Genomic DNA, 23,159 nt, shown 5'->3' with positions numbered 1-23,159 from the left:
TCATATGTACATTTTTCCAGCTACTACTACTACTACTACTACTAGTACTACTACTTTCACAATATCTTACAGCTCCTGCTGATATTTGCCTACGCGCTTATATGCTTTGTTACACTATACTCGTAGCAGAAAGAACCCGGATGCACTCAAATTCATCGCGTCACATTTTGAAGGAATAGAAAAAAAAATCTTCCAAATAAAATAATATTTTTAATAACAAAAAAATAACAAAAAAAACAAAAACAAAAACAAAAAAACAAAAACATTGAATAAATTTTGAGAAGTAAACTTTTATTGAATCTTTTATTTTCGTACAACAATAAAAAGTTTACAAAAAAAAAGAACAAAATTTTTCCTTAAAGACAGCCCAAGAAAATAAAAAAAGGCAAAATAAATTTGCGTTTAATTTGGTGACGTAAGTTTCGTATCCGCTGCGATATTTCTCCTCCATGAAAACACAAGAAGGTATCTGCTATTGCGAAACAAAACGAACCCAAGCATAGAATGATGCATATATATATATCTGAAAAAAAGAAAGAAAAGAAACGAAATAAGTTTGCGTTTTATTTTGTGGTGTCAGTTTCGTATCCAGTGCGACAATTCACCTCCATGGAAACACAGGAAGGTATCTGCTACTGCAAAACAAAATGACCTCGACCCCTTTTATAACTAGTTAGCCTCGTTTATATATTAATAGTTAATGGCATGTTTGTCTACCTAAAAATTTCAAACTAAAATTATTTAAACATTACGGATTCAGGCTCTGGAATGAGATACATAATAATAATTTATAGATAAATCGTATCGTTAAATATAGATTTCCGTGCACTTAGTCAGATCTCTATCTCTACAATTATATAAATGCAACTTTGTCTCTGCGCGTGAGAGAGTTCGTTCCTTATAGACTCCGAAACGGCTGAACAGATTTTCTTTAAAATTTACAGAACTTTAGTGTATAAGTCTGGAAGTAACCTTAGTAAAGTTTTGTCTCAGAATACTTCCGATAATTACCGATAATCGATAATCGAAACCATTATTTTAATTTATCTATCATCGGTAAAGCCATTTTTCCATGTCTTCGCTTAGCAACAATGATAGAACAACAGGCTGTGAAAATTTACTTAGGGTAAGTTGATAGCGTGTTTTTTTTTTTTTTTTTTTTTTGCATGACGTGATCTGTAGCTTCAAATTCCGCACGTACGTAAATTTCTTGATTTTTTTTTATTAATTGCAAAGAATTTTATAACACTTGAAAATTTATATGTTTTTTTTGCATGACGTGGTGTGTAGGTTCAAACTACGCACGTAAATTTCTTAATGTTTTTTTTCGTTAACTGGAAAGAAGATTATATAAAATAATTTTATAAAAGAAACAGTAGACTGCATTGTAGAATAGCATATATTTTTGACTAAGTTACTGCATGGAGGCATGTGAAGCTTCCTCCCGGGCGATTTCACGGATTTCGATGACAATAAAAATATAGGAGTGTGAAATATTCGTTGATCATCATTCAATCCCGGGCAACGTCAAGTCTCCCTGCTAGTATTTGTATAAAACTGAATTTAAACTGTTCAAGGAAAGTAATTCCATATATTAAAAAAAAAAAAAATGCAGTTATCGAACATGAATTTTTTTGCTTTTAATTGAATAAGTAATTAGCGTTTGCAAATCCTGCGCATTAGATTTTAATTAATCATAATTCTTGTTGCATTATGCTTATAATTATGATGGTAAACGTATTATCAATATTTTGTGCTAATCTATATATTAATACGATAGTGTGTCTTACTTTGTTTGTCACGCTTACATCTTTTTACTTTCGAGTGGCTGTCATTAATTAATTGTTGTATCCTTCCATTTCTTGTAATAAATAATTTTGCCAATAATTCATCATAAGTTTTGGTTTCGTTTTCGATTATAAATGATGGAACTCAACTCATCTATTTTTTTTTTAAATCACTACTTTATATTGTTTTTTAACGGTCATGCTTACATCATTAAATAGGGAAACATAAATAACTCACCTCTTTTTTATTGTTCTATTCTTTTTAGTGTTCTACACGCTTACTGTATTCATATATAGGCTGGCTTAGATAAATATTTTTACAGTTTTAACAAAAGGGCTACAATAATACGATGGTGTCTTCATTCATGCTGAACGCCCACAGAATGGCCAACAGCAATATATATTACATATGAAAGATGCTGCTGTGGAATTTCCACAGGTCCCGCTAGTTAAGTGGATTATGGTTTAAATAACATATCAGATCTATTTAATGAAATATGAATCTAACTTATGTTCAATCTCTTTTCGGGAAGTTAACCGAACGTCATCTAAATGGTTTTGTAATCCTCAAAATAAGTAATCATCCGATGGAGCTAGATCAGAAGAATATGCAAGATGGCGCAAAATTACCCAACAAAATCCTCATAGATCTTTTGTCATTAGTGTTGTGTAAAGACAAGCATTATCATGATGGAAGATGACTTTCTTTTTGTTGGCTGATATAAGTTGTTTTCGAGTCAACATCTGTGAAAATGTAACAGAAAAAAACCATAACTAATGCTTTAATAATCTAAAGGAAAAGTTATTAATCAAGGTATGTTTAAGAAATAACAATATGCATAAATACCGATGTATCCATTCAGTCTTGAAAGACAAAGGATACCTCCTGTTGGTCAACTGCGCGTGTAACTGTGAGGTAAAGGTTGCGCAATCTCCAACCACACCCTTCTGAATCGACACTTTTTGAGTCCAGTGGCAGGGAGAAGTCCAGGACGATTGGAAACAATGCCGAGATAAGCGGAGAGCACATACAGCACCTGGAAGTCCCAAATGGTCACCCATTTAGTAATGACCAAGTTCAGCGTTGCTTAACTTCGGTGATTTAGTGGGAACCGGTGTGTCAACGTGATTATGCATAAATTACAATGCTTTAAAATGGCGCTTCTATAAAGCGAAACAAACTTTTGTATCACGTGATATACATCAATTTTATTGCAATTTCATTGCTTTTTGTTCTTTTTTCTATGGAATTGTTTGTTTGCAAAAAATGAAAATATATGTTTAAATAACAAATAACTTTTTATTGTAGGTAACTTTAGGTGATTTATGTTTTAAGATTTTTTCGATTGGTTTAAACTGATATTTTAAAAAAATAAAATATTTAAGAAATAGTGTCACCTGTTGTTTTATCTAACTGTTGCTTGTTAATTTAGAACCTCTTTAATTGGGAGCCACAGTTAATTTCAGAAGAGTTTTTGATGGGTATCTATTCTGTACAAGTCCTGGAGATAAAGAATTTTCAGTGAGTAGCTGTTTTGTACAAGTCCTGAACTTTATAGTTTTGCATACGAACAACAAAAGTTTTTTCCTCGTGTTGACATGAAAAATTATGTGCTGGAATGCTAAAAATTCAATATTTTTTGGGAGCAATTCTGGTTTCTGATTGGTTGATAGCAGAATGTGGCTCCATTTGATTGGCCAGTTCCTATCGCCAGTAAAACCTTCCAACTTTCGATGATCATACTCCAACAGACCCTAAATAAGGAATCTTGGAAATATGTCACCAATCTTTTAAAATCCAACATAAGACGGTTTCTTCACGTATGTTTTGAATTTAGTTATTTTGTGGGTGTTCCTATAGACAGCACCATAATTAAGTTTTTTTTTACTTTATATTTTTGCAGACTTTAAATATCTCCATTTCCATTTATCTACATTTTTTCATCTACAAATCCTTTTTAAATCCGTATAAAATCATTCCAACTGTCTTTCGAGGAACATAAATTTGTCTTTGGGCAGTTTTTTTTAGTGATCTTCCACTAGTTTAAAGTTAGCAAAAACATATTGGATTTAGAAAGAACAAAGCAATGCACAATTCAGGAATTATCGTTGTCATAGAAGGAATCCATCGTATTAACAAACGACAGAAAAAAAGGCAAAATACAAAGAACTACAAAATACAAAGTTGCTTCCAAATGGATTTCATTTAAAAGGATCAGAAGCATTGAAAAGAATTTAATAGGAAATGTGAAGAACAAACTAAACAATAACTTCGATTTTTTTCTTATCTTTTACGACTAAGGTCATTAGTTGCTGCTTGATGACATATTCAGATTGCCAGAATATGTTTTTTTTCGCAATGTAAATACATATAGCTAACAGCTTTCAAAAAGAAAACAAAAAAAAAAAAAAAAACGATATGGCGCGTCCGAACTCAGGTCGGGGTTGCTCTCTGTACCAATATGATACGAAATTCGAAATTGGCAACGAGGGCAGTGCATTACTGGAGATCTATCAAGAGTGGTCTGAAGAATGTATTTCACGATTATAAATGGAAAATGAAAACGGGAAAAATATTCATCAATTTTTCATCTTTATTTCAAGATATTGACAAGACTGATTTGAAGAAATAGCACCCAAGCACAATATTTAACAAATATGTGCAGCGTTTGTGACACGAAAAGAATGTTTCTAGACGTTTTTGTATAGGTATTTAAAATTGAATGTTGACTAATATTCAGGCAAAAAAGTTGTATTCTTTCACAGAAACAGGTGTCCGTCTATCTTGTTAACGTGTAGTAAAATAATCCTTAGGTAGTGTAAAGGTGATAAGGGTTAATTTACACCTAAAATAGAAGACGCCTTCAATAAGTTTCCATATTTTTTTGTACATGCATTTAAAATTGTGTTAGACTCTTGAACATTCACTATGTTATTGCTGTACAATAAACATATGCAACGAACACTTCTTTTACCAACGCACACCACAATACAGGGTGGAACTATAAATTTGTCGCCCAAATAAAATAACACTACAGCTTAATTTTTAAACCTTTATTTAAAAAAAAATCAAGGTAATATGATTATGTAGCAGAGCTGACATCTATTCAATGTAGCAGCCCTCAGCCTCAATCACCACCTTGATACAGGTCTGGAACTAGGAGCATGCCTTTTCCACAAGCGCCGGCGGGAGCTGTGCGAATACTAGATGGATAGCGGCGATCAGGTTGGTTTTGGTGTTGTGGGAGGTCTTGTTATTGATGTTCTCGACGTATGACCAAACAAAGTAGTCCAGCGTTGTTGTAGGGTTTGGGAAGTACGCGGGCTAGCTAAGCTTAGCAGTTCTAAATTAATATAAACAGGGATGAGATCAGGCCCATAAATCATGGTGGTGTCTAAGTTTCTAATAATATCGCGGACATGAAAAGGTGGGATTTTCAGATCATAAAGTGTAGCTCCAGTCCGCATAGGGAAATTTAGGAGGGAGTTGTTTGTTGGGTCTAAAGTGATGTTGGAGGCGAAACGCCGGGCAATCAAATCCAGCTTCTCGGTTGCCGTGCAGGCGATCTTGTGGTTGTTGGATAGTGTCCTTTATTTGCTACACTAATATACATTTTCCAGAAATCACAAGTTCCTATCTTCTGCAATTTGGAAACCATGATTTAAATAAATCATTTAGCTTACATATTGAAAGCGCAGATACACAGTTATTCACAAAGCATATTTACACTGCGCGATTTTCCGTCAGTTATATGTATAGAGGTCCTAATAAGCGAAAAGCTACCTTTTTCTTTTGAATTTTGCTACGTTGCATACAACGTTATAACAGAATTTTATATCGCTTCTTGGCATTCATACATTAACAAATCCTGCATCGCTTATTATTATTATTATTATTATTATTATTATTATTATTATTATTATTATTATTATTATTATTGTCGTTGTTGCTGTTATTATTGTTGTTATTATTGTTATTATTATTATCTCTTCTCTTCTCTTCTCTATATAAATAAAATGAACTCATTTTTTCCCGTCTGATTTTGACATTAATAGGATTAAAAATCAAGATATTTCATGCAAATATAATATGCACAAACGGCAGAACAATATCTGAGGTGTGTTATAGGCTTATTATTTCTCAAATTCCTCGATAATCTTAGATTTCTATACTTTTTCTGCTGAGAAGTCACGGCTAAAATCGGTTAAGATCAATGGAAGTGGTAAAATATTTTCTCTCTAATAAATTCCTCCTCCCCCTGCCACCGCTTAACACCGTTTGGGGATCGTTCACAAGGAACAGTTGAGAAGAGAACACCGGTTTGGCTTCGTAGTTCTTTCATGTGAAGTTATTTAAAATCACTAAACTAAGCTGCAGTGCTCTGTGGCGTAGTGGTTAGCGTGCTGGACAATTCACATTATATTTTCACGTTCGCGCTGACCTACCGTAGTCGGTTTTTTTTTTTTCCTAAACAACTGGAATGGACTTTTCTTGGTGGCCGAACTGTTAACGTTGCAGATGTTTTTTTTTGTTTTTTTTTCACACTTTATTTTCCTACTTTTACTCATGACTCCGGGTTTGATCCTTCCTACTTACCTACCATAACATTTTTTAACCCCCCCCCGTCCCGGAAACAAACACTCGGACAACGCCAGGTACCCCCGCTAGTTAATAATATTATTATTATTGTTATTGTTGTTATTGTTGTTGTTGTAGTTGTTATTATTATTGTTGTTATTGTTGTTGTTGTAGTTGTTATTATTGTTGTTGTTATTGTTATTATTATTATAATTATTCTTGTTGTTATTTTTATTATTATTATTACTATTGTTGTATTTATTATTGTTGTTATTGTTATTATAATTATTATTATTATTATTTTTATGTTCATAATCAGGCTTTCGCTTGTATATGAAACGTACTCTTCACTTAACTATTTCAACATATAAACTTTTACATATAAATTATTTTGTGTGTGTGTATGTATTTTCCCCTTTCTTTATTGAACGTTGTGCGTGTGTACGTGTGTATTTAGTTCTTTTGTTTTTTTCCAGGCATATTATTGTGTTTGTGTCTGTTTTTCTTTCTTCGACACCAAATCTCTCTTCCACATTTTGGACCTGTTTTCCACGTTGTGCTTTATTTTAACCCAGGTTCGATATCGCATCGCCGATGCGATTTGGTTTAAGGCAACTAAATTGCTTTATGTTACATAGGAGAGGATGATATATTGTTCTCCGAACGGCACCAGGTAACCATAATGTTGTGTAGCCAACGTCTCAACTGGACGTATAGATATATGCTATACGGCAGGGTATCACACGGGAATATATTACAGTTCGTATTTACATAAAGGTATCATATTTTAAAAGAAGAAGAATATATGCTTTATACATTTCCTTTACCCGGAGTTCTTCTGTCGTCACTACTGGGCTCTGTGATGAAACATGCAACGACCAACACCATAACCGATTGAGGCACCTGTTTTTCTTCTTTTGTGAAACCACTAAACAACACTTTATATTATTAAAATATAAATTTATTTCAGCTGTCTCAATGGTATTCACAAAGAGTCTGCATTACGTGTTTACATGCTTATTCCTTCCAGTCCCGCTTCCCGGTTTTGAAGCACGCCTGCCCACTTTCGTGACCAAACTTAAACTCGCCAATCTAATCGTCTTGGTCTCTTGACCTGTCAGTTCCGTTACGTCATCATCAAACGCACACGTCTTTTAACGTGTGACCTCTGTCACGCATGCAACTAGTTGACGGTCATTTTGTTTATCTTTAACTTAACTGATTTATGTAAACATCTTCAGCTAGAACCTATTGGTAAGCAATAAATAACTTCCAATATAAATAATGTTAACAACATCACTGGATAGATGAATAGATAGATAGACGGAAAATAACTAATTTAACTTTTAACCATGTTATTATTTAACACGAGGAGTTTTCACACAGGCTAAGAATTCTCTTTGAAAACAGCATGTTATTATTATTATTATTATTATTATTATTATTATCATTATTATTATTACTATTATTATTATTATTATTATTGTTATTATCTATATATTAATACGATAGCGTGTGTGTTTTTTTGTGTGTCACGCTTACATCTTCCATTTCTTGTAATAAATAATTGTACTAAGAATTCACTATAAGTTTTAGTTTCCGTTTCGATTATAACCGAAGGAACTCAAATTATATATATATATATATATATATATATATATATATATATATATATATATATATATATATATATATATACATATGATTTTATATACATATATATATATGTATATATATGATTTTATATACATATATATATATGTATATATATGATTTTATATACATATATATATATGTATATATATGATTTTATATACATATATATATGTATATATATATGATTTTATATACATATATATGTATATATATATGATTTTATATGCATATATATGTATATATATATGATTTTATATATATATGTATATATATATGATTTTATATACATATATATATATGTATATATATATATGATTTTACATATATATATATATATACACGGATTTTTACCTTGTCAAATCACATTTTAATTCTTTTTGACGGATTGATTGTTGCTATTTCTTCTGATGAGTTAAGGTAATAATAGATTCACTGATTAATATATTAATTAAGTGATTGATTTTGCGTTAAGAAACAGATACTGCCAAGAATTGTATAAGTCAACTGAATTAAAGGAATAAATTATAATATGGTCAACATCATGAATTTTGGAATATAACTTTTTGTCATTTATTCCCTATATTGCTCTGTAATTACATTGAGCTTCTTATAAAAGGATTGATATATAATAAGAAAATATATTTCTACAGATATATATATATATATATATATATATATATATACACACACACACACACACACACATATATATATATATATATATATATATATATATATATATATATATATATATATATTAAAAAGTTTTATTTTCGGCTTCGATTCAAGCTGATGCCCTGGAGTCATATGGATATCTTTTATATTTTTGCAATCACAACTTTATAATATATAAGAATCACTAGAAAATTGACTCTATAATAATATATACGACATCTGCGTGAATTAAAATATCATATTTAAGCGTGGTTTTATTATTGTTTGCATCATGTTTTACTTTTAAAAACTTGTCTGTAAATACATATGGTGAATAAACTGGAACAAAAACACAAATAAAAACACAAATCATTTGTGTTCCAATTAAAAACGTTGATTTACAACACGCAAATATCAGATAAGAAATAACTACAAAAACCTGTAAATTATAAACAACAATAATGATAAAAAGAATAACAACGTGGACGAATATTTATTGTTATTGGAAAATTAAAATTATTTAACATTATTCAACAAATTTGTCCATAATTAAGCGTGAATTGAATCGATCATCAAAATAAGGATTTTTATCATATTATTATATATTTTTTTAATTTCTCTAATTAAAACCTTTATTTACTGCACGTACATATTAGATAAGAAATGCCTACAAAGAATTTGTTAATAGCGTAAACGAGATGATGGAAAGCATAGTTATTGTTATGGAAAATTGAAAAAATTATCCCGCAATTTAAATAAACGATTTATATAACATTTTATTTCATCTTTTTATCGTTTAACTATTAATATCATATTTTTAGAATTTCATCCATAATTAAGGATGAATTGATTCCAACGTCGAAACAAATAAATCAAAAAGGATTTTTGTCATATTCATATGCTTTATTTATTTAATCCAAAACGTTAATTTACAACACCTAAATCTATCTATCTATCTATGTATCTATGTATGTATGTATCTATCTATCTATCTATCTATCTATCTATCTATCTATCTATCTATCTATCTATCTATCTATCTATCTACAATTATATAAACTAGCAGGGCCTGTGGAAATTCCACAGGTGACTGATTCATATGTGATATATTAATGTTGGCATTTTGTAGATGTTCAGCGTTAATCGAGACGTTCTGATGTTATTGTAGCTCTTTTGTTAAAACTGCAAAAGTATTTATTCAAGCTAGCAGGGACGCCCGGCGTAGCTAGGTCGTAAAACACGCTTAAATATGATATTGCAATTCTTGCAGATTTCGTATATATTATTATACAGTTAATGTTCTATGTATTTTTATATATTATAAAGTTGCGATTTCAAAAATAAAAAAATATATCTTTATGACTTGGATTCATCAGCTTGAATCGAAACCGAATCCCAAACTTATATATATATATATATATATATATATATATATATATATTAGTTACTTCAGCTATAATCGAAACCGAAACCAAAACTTATGAGAAATTCTTGGTAAAATTACTTATTACATGAAATAGAAGTACATAACAATTAACCGACCCCGATGTAAGCGTGACACAGAAAATAACACACACGCTATCGTATTAATATATAGATGCAGCTTTGTCTCTCTCTGTGTGTGTGAGTGAGTTCCTTAAAGACATCGAAACGGCTAACAGATTTTCTTAAAAAATTACAGAACCTTTATGTACAAATCTGGGAGTACTTTTAGTTAAGTTTTGTCTCAAAATAACGTCGATAATTACCAATAATCGATAATCGAAACCGTTATATTATTTATCTCTAATCGGTAAATCCATTTTTTCAATGATAAAACAACGGGCCGTGAAAATTCTGCTGTGGGTAAGTTGATAGCCTGTTCTTTTTTTTTTTTTGCATGACGTGGTCTGTAGGTTCAAATGCCGCATTAAAATTTCTTAATTTTTTTTTTCATGAACTGCAAAAAATTATTTTACGTGTCTTTTTTTTTTTTTTTTTTTGCATAACATCGTCTGTAGGTTTAAACTCTGCACGTAAATTTCTTAATGTTGTTTTACGTTAACTTGAAAGAAGTTTATATAAAATAATTTTATAAAGAAAAAATGTAGGGTCTCTAGAGTACAATGTGGAATAACATGTTTTGGACTAAGTTACTGCATCGAGGCATGTGAAGCTTCCTCTCGGGCGGTTTCACGGATTTCGGTGACAATAAAAATATAGGAGTGTGAAATATTCGTTGATCATCATTTAATTCCGGCCAACGTCGGGTCTCCCTGCTAGTATTAGATAAAAATATCTGCAAAAAATCTGTTAATATTGTAAACAAGATTAATGATATAAAAGATAACACTTACCAATGTTTATTGTTATGGTATTACTGTTATGTTATTTTATGGTATTATTGTTATATTATTATCGAAAGCTTAAAAAAATATCTAACAATAAAAAATAAACGATTTTCACATTTTATTTTCTCTTTTCGTCGTTTAAGCGTCAATGTCATATAATAATGCATAATTTAGTATTTATTAATACAAACAATCTCATTTATAACGAAATGAAAACAGTTTTCCACCCATAATAACTTGTAACCTATAAACAATTTGCGGCACATCAACAACTATTCTACGACAAACTACCGTCCTAGAAAACTACGGACACCTGAAAATATCCTGTACCTCTATAAGGCCACAATTCGCCCATGTATGGAGTATTGTTGTCACATTCGGGCTGGTGCATCTGCTACTAGTCTCTCGCTCCTAGACAAGGTTCAAAAGAGAGTCGCCAATCTGATAGACCCCGAACTGTCATCTAAGCTTCAGCCTCTGTCCCATCGACGAAACGTTGCATCCCTCTGCCTGTTCTACAAGTATTTTAACGGTGAATGCTCTGACGAACTGCAGACACTTGCGCCCCCACGACGTAGACACCCTCGAAAAACCCGACAGGCAGCTAAATTCCACCGCCACACAATAGAGATCCCTAGATGTAAAAGATCTTTCTACTTCAGTAGTTTCTTCCCCAGAGCCGCTAGACTCTGGAATTCCATTCCAGGGCCCTGCTTCCCTAACTGTACGGACATGCAGAAGTTCAAGTGTAACGTGAACGGACATCTTGCTGCCCAAATTCCAACATAGTACCCCAGTAGTTTCTGCCCCTGATAGTAGCCCCCTACATCAAAGTGGATGTGTACCTTGTTTGGGGTGAAAATGTAATAAAAAAACAAAATAAAACAAAAAAACTAATGTACTTTAAACTATAACGAATCCAAAACTTTCTGCACACTGCACACAATGCTTGAAGAAAACTACAACATCCTCTTCATATAGTTTTTTAATGGAAATCGCCCCAGACGAAGCATGTGGAAACGTTGTAAGAAGCTGAAGAAATATTATTTCAAAGTAAAAAAGAATTAACTAATCTGCGATAAGTATTAGATGGTTGGATTCCGACCCCTACCACGGCAATTTTTTTCCCTTTTGTCAGAAACATCGCTTATGAATGTTGGAACTTTTCTGGATTGTGCTTGGTAATATGCATATATGAGTTGATTGTAATTTGTGCACAATTTACTTGCGATTAATTATCTTTAATAGAAAAAGAGCTTTTAAGTGAAGGAAAAAATTACCCTACCTCTATTACTAAACAGACTTACTTAACCAAAGAAACATCTTCCAGAACAACCGTTGGTTTATCACTAACCTTTATCCAAAAGATGATTGTTCTTAAAACGTATACGGTATAATCTAGAAAGTAACGTTCAAATAATTTCTAACATGAATGTGAGAACTAAAGGACAAAGTGAAAGAAACGAGGGTTACGAAGCTGCCAAAAATAAATTACGGTTCACTTGTCTATTCTTCTTTTTTGACTTATTTCAATATTTTATTATGCAAACCGATCTATTTATATATCTTGTAGTTATAATGAGGTTTCCATTATGGTCCACTAATAGTCCAAGCCACAAACAACACAGTAAAAACAGTAGAGTAAAGAATAAGATAAAGAGAAATGAAAGTTACGAAGCTGCCGAAATTAAATTCAAGGCCAATTTTCTATTTTCCTCAAGCATATATAAAACAAATACGTTGATGCTATTGTGGAAACTTGAATTAACTTGAAAATCGCTGCAAACATCAGCAAGCAAAGTTTAGGCCTCCGTATTTTAAGATGCTTAAAGTATTTTGTTCATTGATTACTTTGGGAAAGAAAGATTCATCAATAGAGAATATTATATAGTATTATTCATGCGTTTGAAAGCAGAAACAAACAAACGAACATGATTAAAAATAAAAAGTTTTTGCTGTCAGAGAAGAAAGCGCGTCATTTTTTTTTTGCTGTTTAAACAACGAGAAAGTGACAGTCACTGTCACCACCGATGAGACATCATTATTAGATCAGTCAATTGCATGTGTTTCAAAGAAACAGGCAGCTAAGTGCTGTCGACGAAAACAGGAGATAATCTCTGGGGATCGAAAATTTCTACACGTAATGTTACAAATCGTTTATTAGCAAAATAATACTGCACTACTGTGTTTGGTGAAATCCGGTTAACTGACCGTGTAACTATTATCTATAGTGATTTTTTTATAAAACAATTGCTCGAGAGAAAGTATGAAGAAAATTGATAAAAAGAGGTTAAATTACTATTCACGGTAAAAAATTAGCCAACGAGATGTGTTTGGTAGATAGATTCCGATCCAGAAAACAGCAATTTTCCCCTTTGTCAGAAACATAGCTCATTGAATACAAGCAAAGTATATGTATATATGATGCATATAACATTTCACAAGAAACATTCATTTTACGATGACGGACATTTTCTTTTTAACAAACAATAAATAGATGAGCACGAAACAGTTCTTTATAATGGACTGATAATTTAAATATTAATACGCAATTATAATAGTAATAACTTTTATATGTGTGTAGCGCACAGACAGAGGGGAACATACCTTCTTTTATAATTTTTGTTTTCCGGCGATTGATCTTTAACTTAACTCTGTAAAGGAAGATATCTCCATCTAAAGGAAATACCATGACAAAGGTTATAGTTTAAATGAGTTTATTTTTATTGTGTTGTGATTTTCTTCGGAGGTTTGCAACGTTTCGCTTAGTTTCCACATCTTCTAATTGCATTTATTAAAGCTTCTATTGACGTAAAAATAACAGCAGCTCGTTGCTTCCGAACCCCAGTAAATGATTCCTTAACTGACTAGTGTTTACATTATGCATCAAAACGTATTTTTTTTTGTTTTGTAAACACTTTATGTAAACAGGCCAATCTTATTGTTTATTGTTTTGCTGAACTAAATTCCAAAACATTTGTTATCGTAAACTGTACATATTTTATTGCGTCTTTAATATATTTGATTCCAAATCTGCTTATTGTTTCAAATATTTATCTAATATTATTCTTTATGAAATATTTTATCCTTTAATACCATTGTACATTAGCTCGATCGTCCATCGATACATGCAGTTTCATTGAAACACTAGAAATCTAGCTTGTAAGCCCCTAATATACAACACATGTCGAAAAGAAAAAAACCGGAATACACATTTTAAAACGAAGAGAAAACATTTTGCTTAAAAATAAATTTGTGCTTCTGTACAATACAAACTTAAATAAATACTACGTAATCACCAGTTTTCAAGGCCCGGAAGCCACTCAAGAATAAGAGTGAATGGGTGTCAGATGAGACAGCGCCGTGATGGCCGGTGATGGTGAAAATTGGACGCGTTAAATTATTTTAGAGAACGTCTCACTAAAAACTTGCTTGCGTTGAACTTCAAAACAACCATGTTATAGTCAGCTGGGAAGCAGTTCAGCCGGTATTGTGTTCTACATACGAGCAGTCCTGAGAATGAAATCTCTGCTTATGAGATTTTTGTTGAATCTGTAGTGGAATAGAGACAAAAATGGATGGTCACATTCAATGCTGCCAAGACTAAGCTTGTTTCCTTCAATAATTACAAGAAACCTTCTCAACCACTAATAGCAATGGCTAAAGATACATTAACTGAAAGTACTTCTTTTAAACTCCACGGCTTAACGTTCACAGGGACCATGATTTGGAACAGATGCATTCAGAGCATTGCCAGGGAGACTGCGAGATAGGTGGGCTCTCTATACTGTGCTAGAAAGTTACCTAATTTTGAAAATATTCTCTACATTTACAAGGCCACCATTCACCCATGTATAGAATACTGTTGTCACATTTGGGCTGGTACGTCTGCTACTAGTCTCTTACTCCTGGACAGAACTCAAAAGAGAGTTGCAAACTTGATAGGCCCTGAACTGTCATCGAAGCTTCGGCCTCTGTCCCATCGACGAAATGTTGCATCTCTCTACCTCTTCTACAAGTATTTTAATGGTGGATGCTCCAACGAACTATAAGCCATTGTACCCCCTCGACGTAAATACCCCCGACAAACCCGACAATCAGCAAAATCCCACACCTACACAATAGAGATCCCTAGATGTAAGAAGGCCTTCTACTCCAGTAGTTTCTTCCCCAGAACTGCTAGACTTTGGAACTCTCTTCCGAGGTCTTGCTTTCCCAACTATACTGACATGCAGAAGTTCAAATGTAATGTAAACAGACATCTTGCTGCTCAACTCCCTACGTAATATTTCTGTAACTTATGTCTTCGATATTAGCCCCCTTCATCAAAATGGCACTGCGCCTTGTTTAAAGTGAAAATGTAATAAAAAAAAATTAGACACAGATAGAAAGTAAGAGAAATTGCTGATAGTGGTTTGAGCTAGTCGTGGGTTTTCCCTGAATGCCTTACTGGAGGGGACCATAGAGTGAAGCTTAGTAAAGCATCCGCCGTGAAAATAACGATAGAGCAGAGACAGGCTCGCAACGTCTTTTCTATGATGAAGAAATAACAGGTCTGAGAAAAGGACATCGCCTACTAAATTCTGAAGTCAGTTTAGCACCCTCTCGGGACATGAAAGAGTGCTCTCGTCAGTTTGTCTCGAGATGTGGCAGCAGTTCTCCATCTTTGGACGCATTTGACTCTTATACAGGTAGAAGATTGCATCGGGGTTAAGGTGCTTTCTGAAGCGGTAAAATGTAGAGTTGAATGTAATAATCAAAGAAGAAAGCGCCCGCGCGCGCGCGTGTGTGTGTGTGTGTGTGTGTGTGTGTGTGTGTGTGTGTATTGTGCGGTTATACAACTTACCTTCGGATGGGATCTGAGAGAGAGAGAAATTAAAGATGGCAGCCATGGATTTATAAGTTGGAATCTTACGAGATCTCATCTTCCACTGCACATGTATTCAAATGGAATGGGGTGAGTTTTCTAATAAAATGCCTGTTGGAAAAGATGGTGGGGAGAACACGTGCTGGAAGTTGAGAGAGAAAGTTGGCAGTGACGAATTCTAGCTGAACTTTTTCTTATTGTATTTTTTTTTATTTTGCTGTTTACCAGCCCATTTAACTGCATAAAATGATCTCACCATTTTCCCAGTTATTTTTGCAACAAGTCTTTTGTATGTCTTCAATTCCAGATCAAAAGTGAAGGTCAGTCCCAGAAGTGTGTCAAAGTATGGTGCTCCCTTAACGCGAGGGCTGTCCACTTTAATTAGTTTCGATAATATTGTGAAATATGTAATAACGTATTAAATGTTTCGTTGTCTGTGTGACAGCATTGTCCTTTAAAAAATCTACTGGTTATATATTGATAATTTATATTGATAATTTATATTCATAAACTATATATTGATAATTTATATTGATAATTTATATTCATAAACTATATATTGATAATTTATATTAATAAAATAATAAAATAACGACCGATAATTTCAGACGCATTTAGTTATTTCGAGATAACACCGTATAAAACATATCACATGACCGATAAGAGACATTTGCGACTGGTCAAATACATCAGCACCAAACTTGATATAACTTGAAATAACCACGGTGGCCTCGAAGTTAATGCAAAAATAATATGGTCGTATTCAAGTTCAAGGTAAACAAATTCTTGTTGATCCGTTCCCTTAATAAAATTCTATAAATTTTCCCTACTAATGATCACTACGCATTAACATGATCTGAAATGGAACACGTACATCAAATCTGTTGCCAGGGATGCTGGGAAAATGGTGGGATCCTTCTACTGCTCCAGAAGATATCTCACTACTGATGCAATTCTCTATCTGTATAAAAGCCAAGCACGTCCAAGGATGGAGTACTGCTGCCACATCTTGGCAGGAGCTGCTAAAAACAGCCTATCCTGCCTTGACAGAGTATAAAATAGACTTCGTGGTTTAGTGGGGGGTGCCCTTTTCTCTTCCCTGCAACCTCTCTCCCACAGAAGAGACGTTGCGAGCCTGTCTTTTTTTATCGTTATTTTCATGGCAGGTGCTCGTCCCCCCTCGCCAATCTATCACGAGAAACACCCATCTGGCTGAAACTACTGTCAATAATTTTCCCCACTCTTTATCTGTGCCTAAATCCAAATGTAGATTCCATGAGCAAAGCTTCTTTCTTAGAACTGCACGCGAGTGGAACTCTCTGCCGCTTGCCTGTTTCCCACCTGACAACAACTTGGACGTCTTCAAGTCCAGCATAAACAAATTCCTGACAAACCGCCCCCTTAAGTAAGACACTCTATCAAAACCTCCAATACTAATGATTACTGCAATACTATCTCATTGATTACTGTACACGCAATAACCCTTAACCCTGAGTGGCCTTCGGGCCTTGATAAGTGGTGACCTCCATGTAAAAAACAAAACAAAGAAAAACAACTTAATTTTCCGGTGATCACTTACTCGAGCCATTGATTGGTGTTTATGTTATCACATGTGATAGTGAAGTAGACAGTTTGTTTATCCCACCAATTTATTGTTGGTTTCATTTCTATATTACATTTAAATATAATAGATAAGAAAATCCGTGAACTGAATTTAAAAAAATATGTGTATTTACTTTTATGAATTGTTCGCATATAATTTTTTCGAATAAATATGTTTATTTACTTTTATGAATTGTACGCATATTTTCTTAAAAAATATGTTTATTTACTTTATGAATTGTGCGCATATCGTTTTCAGAAAAATATGTGTATTTACTTTTATGCATTGTTCGCATATAATTTTTTTCGAATAAATATGTTTATTTACTTTTATTAATTGTTTGTATATAATTTTTGATCATATATATATATTTATTTAATTTATGGATATTTCGTATATTTTTTGCAAATAAATATGTTTATTTACTTTTATAAATTGTTCGTATAAAATTTCTTCAAATAGATATGTTTATTTACTTTTATGAATTGTTCGCATATAATTTTTTTCAAATAACTATGTTTATTCACTTTTATGAATTGTTCGCATATAGTGTTTTTCAAACAAATATTTTTATATACTTTAATGAATTGTTTGCACATACTTTTTTCAAATAAATCTGTTTATTTACTTTTAAGAATTGTTCGCATATACATTTTTCAAATAAATATGCTTATTTACTTTTATGAATTGTTCGTGTACTATTATTTTCGAATAAATATGTTCATTAACTTTTATGAATTGTTCGTATGTATATTTTTTAAATAAATGTTTATGTAGTTTTATAAATTGTGCGCATATAATGTTTTTCAAATAAATATTTTTATTTACTTTTATTTATTATTCGTATATAATTTTTAAAAATAAATGTGTGTTTTTACTTTTATGAATTGTTTTCATATAATGTTTTTCAAATAAATCTGATTATTTACATTTATGAATTGTTCGCCTATAAAGCTTTTCAAATACATATTTTATTTACTTTTATGAATTGTTCGCATACAATGTTTTTCAAATAAATGTTTATGTAATTTGATAAATTGTTCACATATAATATTTTTAAATAAATATGTTTATTTACTTTAATGAATAGTTCGTATAAAATTTTTGAAATAAATATGTTTATTTACTTTTATGAATTGTTCGCAAATAAATGTTTATTTACTTTTATAAATTATTTGCATATAACCTTTTTCAAATAAATATGTGTATTTACTTTTATGAATTGTTTGTATACAAAATTTTTCAAATAAATCTGTTTATTTACTTTTATGAATTGTCCGCATATACTTTTTACAAATAAATATTTTTATCTATTTTTATGGTTGTTTTACATATAAATTCTTTTAAATAAATGTTTATTTTCTTTTATGAATTGTTCCGTATACTTTTTACAAATACAGGGTGGGCCAAAATAAGGGTCCTATCTTTAAATTTGAATAACTTCCACAAAATAAAAGTTAAACTCACCAAACTTTATGTGTGTGTAGACTGACCCTTCATAGATATTTTTGAAATAAACAAAACAAATTTTGGCCGAAAAACACTTCTTAAAACTTACATGAATTTATGAATTTTTAAAAATAGGACCCTTATATTGGCCCACCCTGTACATATGTTTATTTACTTTCATAAATTGTTCGCATATAATGTTTTTAATATAACTATGTTTATTTACTTTTATGAATTCTTCGCATATAATTATTTTCAAATAAATATGTTTATTTACATTTATGAATTGTTCGCATATAATTTTTTTTAAATAACTATGTTTATTTACTTATATGAATTGTTTGCATGTAATGTTTTTCAAATAAATATGGCTATTTACTTTTATGAATTGTTCGAATAAATTGTTTATCAAATAACTATGTTTATTTACTTTAATGAATTGCTTGCATATAATATTTTTTCCAAATAACTATTTTATTTACTTTTATGAGTTGTTCGCATATAATTTTTTTCAAATAATATGTTTATTTACTTTTATCAATTGTTGGTATACAATTTTTTCAAATAATATGTTCATTTAATTTTATGAATTATTCGTTTACAATTTTTAAAAATAAATATGTTTATGTTCCTTTATGAATTCTCCGCATATAAATCTTTTGAAATAAACGTTTATTTATATTTATTGCTCGCATACAATTTTTTAAAAATAAATCTGTTTATTTACTTTTATGAATTGTTCGTATACAACTTTTTCAAATAGATATGTTTTTTACTTTTATGAATTTTTCTGCGTATATTTTTCTCAAATAAATAGATTTATATACTTTTATGAATTGTTTGCATATGAATTTCTAAAAAATAAATCTGTTTATTTACTTTTATGAATTATTCGCATATTATTTCTTAAATAAATCTGTGTATTTTATGCATTGTTCGCATATTATTTCTTAAATAAATCTGTTTATTTACTTTTATGAATTGTTCGCATATTATTTCTTAAATAAATCTGTGTATTTACTTTTATGAATTGTTCGCATATTATTTCTTAAATAAATCTGTGTATTTACTTTTATGAATTGTCTGCATATTATTTCTTAAATAAATCTGTGTATTTACTTTTATGTATTGTTCGCATATTATTTCTTAAATAAATCTGTGTATTTACTTTTATGTATTGTTCGCATATTATTTCTTAAATAAATCTGTGTATTTACTTTTATGTATTGTTCGCATATTATTTCTTAAATAAATCTGTGTATTTACTTTTATGTATTGTTCGCATATTATTTCTTAAATAAATCTGTGTATTTACTTTTATGTATTGTTCGCATATTATTTCTTAAATAAATCTGTGTATTTACTTTTTTTATATCGAGTTCACCACTTATCAAGGCCCAATGGCCACTCAAGGATAAGGGTTATTGTGTGTACAGTAATCAAATGTATAGTGTAGCAATAGTATTGGAGAATTTGTAAGGTGTCATCACTTAGGGGAGGGGCAGATCATCAGGAATTTGTTTGTGTTGGACTTGAAGACATCCAGGTTGAAGTCCGGAGGGAAACAGGAAAGCGGAACATAATTTTTTCACATAAATCTGTTTGTTTCTGTTGTGGAGACGCCCACTAATTAGCATACGTGGGTGAAAAGATATAGATAAAGGTATCAAGTCAACAAGACCGGGGAGCTGTGTTCGAGCACCGGATAGGCAAGACGCATGTGCCGGTTGCTCCATGAAAGACTTTAACACGCCCTCTGCCGGACAATCTTCCAACTGCAATACAACTGCACCTTTGTAAATATGTATTTTATTTTCGTCTTAATATATCTGTTTTCCCTTTCCTTTCTGCGTTCGTGTTGTTATCGATACAGACACAACAGTTTCCTTTATGAATAGTTCGTATATTTTTCTAAAATAAATATTTGTATGTACTTTTATTAATTGTATCATATTAATATTTTTATTTGCAGACAACATTTGTTTAAAACTTTGGAGTCACCACTAATAAAGGCTCGGAGGCCACTCGGGGATAATAGTTAAGGAATGTAAGGTTGTAGTGTAGTAATCGTGAATGGTGTAAATTTGGTAGACCTTGTATTATTTAAGGGGACGGCTCAACAAGTTTACCTTGGATTTCTAGGCTAATATGTTGTATTTCACCAGAATGCAACCCAGCGAAACAAGGCGGCAGTTCTGGGAAAGAAGCTTTGTTTATGGAATCTTCATTTAGATTTAACACAGATAGGGAGTGGGAGAAAATAGTATATAGTGGTTGTAGATAGTTGAGTGCTTTTTGAAAACTGGATGAGGAGGACCATAGATTGGATTTCAATCGTGCACTAGCCATGAAAATAACGATAGAGCAGAGACAGTCTTGCAACATCTCTTCTGTGGATAAGACGTTGCAAGGAAAAGAAAATGGCATTTCCTACCAGGTTTCGGAGCGGGTTGTCAACTATCAAAACAGGATAGGGTGCAGCGAATAGCTCCAACGTAGACATGGCAATAGTACCCCATTTTAGGACGTACCTAGTTCTTAATGGGCGGGTTCGCTAAATTGACTAACACCGTTAATATTTTTTTTACACGTGTCATAACGTAAACACCGGGCAGTTTCTCGAGTAGGTTAATATGCGTGATAACCCATTAACCATTATTCACAAGTGGTCTTCAGGCTTAATAATTGGTGACTTCCTTGTAAAAAAAAAAAGAAGATCAGTACACTTACCTTAAAAAAAGCCAAGACGTCTACGCATCAACATACGTCTGCCTGGATACATAAGACCACCTCCCATTCCAAGGACTCCACCGCCCAAAAGGCCTCTTCCCATACCGAACATTCTCCTTCTCATGAGGCCGCGTCCGCCGAACATGCGCATGCCGCCGAAACCGCCCAAACCTAGACCGAGACCACCCATTCCAAATCTGCGATAGCCGCCAGGGAATCCGTAGTAAAGAGCTGCCGTCTCCGTCATTAAAAGTGCGCTCATCGATAAAACAAGTAGCTGCAGTAATTTTACGGTGTCCATCTTGCTCGGTGTGAAAAAAAAAGCTTTACTGTTATAGTCGCAGAGAAAAGGAGAAAGAAAATGGTTTCTTCAATAAGAATATAGATAATCGAATACGTGTTCTAGTTTCGGTGTGATTGTTGAATTAAAAGGGGGAAAGTAACCTTTTTCTTTTCCTGCATTAAAGGATGGTCATGCCTCGAGAAGGGTAACCAGACGCTGAGACCTGCTGCGAACGGCGCGTCTTATATGCAGAGAGGAATAAATGTGGGAGGGAGGGTGAAGGTAGGAAGGTGAGGGAATCGGCAGGAAATAAAGAAAAGGAGGAATGGATATGAGATAGAAAAGAAAGTAATAAAGAAAGAAGCAAATCGAGGATTTCTTTTGCACGTACCTATATAGGTAGGTGAAAAGCTCTGGATAAATAATCAGGACTCCATATATGTGGGAAGGTTGAGAGAGATAGGGGGTGGGAAGAAAAGGAGAGGGAGAGGAAGAAAGAAATAGAAGGAGAGGGAGAGATAGGAAGGGAGGGGAGAACGAAAGAGAAATAGAGAGTAAGAGAGAAAACAAGAGCGAATAGTTAAGGAGAGATGACGAAAGATAGATAGATAGATAGATAGAGAGAAAGAGAGAGAGAGAGAGAGAGGGAGAGAGGGAGACGAAGAGGAAGAGAGATAACGAAAGAATAAGACGGAAGACAAGAGCGAATAGTTAGGGAGAGAAAGAGAAAGAAAAAGAGAACCGGAGAGAGAAAGAGAGAGAGAGATAGAGAGGGAGAGGGAGAGAGGGAGGGAGATAAAGAATGTAAATGTAAGCAAACATTTCACTCAGCTGTATAAACATACTAGTAGGGGAACCCGATGCTTTCTGGGATCGAATGAAAATCAACGATTGTTTCACACGACTAATACTTTTATTGTCATCGAAATCGGTGAAATTGTCTATTTTTTAATCACATTGATTGATTGTCTCCTTTAGTCGGGGACCCATGTCGGTGCATCAGAAGGAAACTTTACATGTCTCCCGCAATGATTTAATCTGCAATACATTCTTGTCTACATTGCACTGTAGATAAATTCACGGAGGTAGTGTGCTCTTGTTCCGTCAACCATGATTGGATATAGGTCTTAAGTAATTCGTAATTGTAGTTTTCGGTCGCCCATGCAATATAATTGCGAATTACTTAGGACCTCTATCCAATCATGGCTGACGGAACAAGAG

At 32.3% G+C, this 23,159-nt stretch overlaps 1 long non-coding RNA gene across 1 annotated transcript; it reads right to left on the bottom strand.

The window, feature by feature from the left end:
* Positions 1 to 270: 270 nt before the first annotated feature.
* On the bottom strand, positions 271 to 22,353 carry LOC145259285 (uncharacterized). The gene is made up of 2 exons (XR_013864150.1): positions 21,656 to 22,353; positions 271 to 523 (listed from the first exon to the last, which is right to left on the bottom strand). It is a non-coding gene; the product is annotated as an uncharacterized LOC145259285 (long non-coding RNA).
* Between the last annotated feature and the right edge of the window lie 806 nt (positions 22,354 to 23,159).

The sequence above is a fragment of the Euprymna scolopes genome, chromosome 34 (genome assembly GCF_053919585.1).
Source record: "Euprymna scolopes isolate OS-2025 chromosome 34, ASM5391958v1, whole genome shotgun sequence".
Taxonomy (NCBI): Eukaryota; Metazoa; Mollusca; class Cephalopoda; order Sepiida; family Sepiolidae; genus Euprymna; species Euprymna scolopes.
This window is presented reverse-complemented; position numbering and strand designations above follow the sequence as displayed.